Below are 3,139 nucleotides of genomic sequence, written 5' to 3'. Positions count from 1 at the left end.
CGATCTTGTATAGTTTGGAATGATGGTGCTATTATGAGATGGCTATGAATAAACTTATTTTAGGATCATACAAATGTTAATTTTTTGGTATCTATGTTGTATTATAAAAATACGTCTAGTTGCAAGTTACAAATGGTGGTCTAGTAATGCTGATGAAAAATTGATGGGATAGTGAACAAGATTACGTAAAGAGGCTTGCTTGGGCTTAGTGGGCTACGTCCGCTGAGCCCATGCATCGGCCATGACTCGAAAATTGGGTCGTGACAGTATAAGTCCTTTAATACACCACCAATGGTAACTTGACCAATAGAACGTTTGTATGCATCATCAAAATTTAGTGTAATCTAACATTCTGAAGGGAAAAACAATCCAATAAGCACTCTTCCCATCTAAAGAGAGTTGAACCAGTACCACTCTAGGATATTAATGATGAATGATGTATATTCATAAAGAAGATATTTATCAAGTTCATGCATCCCTTTATAGATAAAACTTTATCTTTAAAAACAAAAGCATTCCTCCATTTCCATAAAAACCAACAAACAACTCCAAAAAACAAAATTGTCCCAAGGAATATTATTAATTCGCAACTTCCTGCTACTCTATTGAAAATTATCCAATCACTTTGAGGCAATACTTTAAGCCAAATTGATTTTGCCACATGGGCAATCACGCAAAACATGCAATATAGATTCTTCTTCAACTTGACATTGAGGGCAAGTCATCACATTCACCATATGTCTTCGAGCTCTTTCCTTGTTAGTCAATGGACATTCTTGTAAACATTGAAAGAGGAATGTTCTTATTCTTTGAGGGTCGTACTACTGCCATGCTAGTTTCCATACCCCACTCCCATCAAACGGTAAAACTTCTCTTAATACCTCATTGGCAGATGCTACTGTGAATTTTACAAAAAATAAAATAGCCCAATACGGTTCATTTGGCCTTGTAAAAGAAATAGGTGGAAAAGAGTTCAATAATAAATCCAATTCCACTATAGGCAATAACCTTGTTAATCAACTCAAATCCCTCTTTCTATTCGACAGTTCAAATTCCCTTACACAATTATTGTCCACCAAGTCTATTCCTATCAAATTGGCCATCTCCTTCAAGAGACGTTCTCTAAGCCAAACATCATGCCAGAACTTTACCACGCATCTGTCACCAACTAACCAATGTATGTGGGTTTTAAAAGTCTCCCAAAGTCTACTAACAAATGACCAAAAAGAAAAAGCCCCAACTTGACTTACACAATTCGAAATGAACTCAAGTACATGTTATGCTTAGCTCTCAACACTTTCACCCATAAAGCCCTTAATTTGGTGACCAAATACCAGCACATTTTAAGTATGAATGCATCATTCATTGTTTGCGGACACCTAATGCCTAAAATTCTTTCATTCTTAAGCTTGCATACATCTTTCCAACTCATTAAATGCACCTTCATATTATTAGAATCCTCTTTCCGTAAAAATCTGCAACATAAGGCTTCAATTCTCTTACATGTTTCCATAAGAATGGACACTGTCTGCATTGTATAATAAGGGATGGTGGACAAGATAGTTTAACAAGCATGAGTCTTCTTGCAAAGGACAAAGTTGAAGCTTTTTAAGAACTCAAGCAACTTTGGACTTTCTCTTCCACATAACAAAAAGAACTACCCCCTGTATCCATGCAATAAGGGAACTCTCAGATATTTTCCAAGATCTGTTGAATAAGAAAATCCTGAGATTTCCACTAATTCATTGACAAGGTTGCCAGATTCATTATTCAAACAACAAAATGAAGAGTTTGCAATACTTACCCTGTCACTAGAACAAACACAAAAGTCATCCAAGATTCTTTTAATCACCTCTGTTTGAGCACTAAAAGCCTCCGCAAATAGAATTAAGTCATCTGTAAAAAAAAGATGTGTGAAATGAGGTCCACAGCTACCTAATTTAATAGGCTTCCGTTTCCCATTCTCCACTACTATACGAATACTACGTGCTAGTCTTTCCATAAATAACACCGAAAATATAAGGTGACAATAGGTCACCCTGTCGCACACTTTTAGATGGAGAAAAGCTATCTAAAAAAGTCCCATTCCATAGAATTTGAGAATTACAGCAATTCCAACTACGTATAATTATGCCAATCAAAGGTTCAAGAATATGTGCTTTTATCAAGGTATTATGTATAAACTCCCAATGAAAATGGTCATAAGCCTTCTCGAGATCAATCTTTACCACCATCGAACCTAAGTTCCCTTGCTTCTTTCAGAATGAATGAACCACCTCATGCACAATAATTATATTATTAGTAAAGTGTCTTCCAAGGATGAAGCTAGATTGTGTTTCTGCCACCAAGTGACTCATGTAGGGTTTTAACCGATTTGCAATTACTTGCATCAGAATTTTAAAGACCAACAGGAGTAAGCTAATCGGCCAAAAATGAGAGAAAGTTTTTGGAGCATTATTCTTTGGTATCAAAGTAATTACTGATTTGCATAACTCGACACCAATATCTACCCCTTCAAAGACTTTGCGTACATAATTAACAATAGACTTTCCAACTATGTTCCACTGAGATTGAAAGAACAAAGTAAGAAAACCGTCTATCCCTAAAGCCTTGAGGGAAGCCTCATGAACCTCTTTATCCTCTATTAACTTAATTAAACTATCCATTGCCATCTAATCAAGGGTAAGAAAAGAATCTCAGATGGGAAATCTCAGGCGTACATTCTATTCTGAACAATATAATTCTCTAAAAAAGCTTACGATTAGTGATTTTAAAACCTCTTGATCATCACACCACCCACCATCATTAGATCGAAGACGAAGAATTTATTTAAGAGTTGATATCATAAAAAAAATTATAATAAAAAAACATACAAGTATATTAAATGTGCATTTTAATACATAAGGGTAATTCTGAAAATTAATATTATATTTTTAGTAAAGTACTTGTAAACCAAATACTATAGTATCATCTTTCTAGTGTTTAAATCAACACTTTTCTTATTATACCAAACACTACAATATTATTTTCCTTACAATCAAATTCCCTGCAATATGATAACATAGTAAGATACCAATTGCAACCTAAAGAACTTCATTAACTTGTTGATAAGCACTTAATTACATTTCATGATCAATTC

This window comes from Theobroma cacao, chromosome 3 (genome assembly GCF_000208745.1).
Source record: "Theobroma cacao cultivar B97-61/B2 chromosome 3, Criollo_cocoa_genome_V2, whole genome shotgun sequence".
NCBI classification, from domain to species: Eukaryota; Viridiplantae; Streptophyta; class Magnoliopsida; order Malvales; family Malvaceae; genus Theobroma; species Theobroma cacao.
This window is presented reverse-complemented; position numbering follows the sequence as displayed.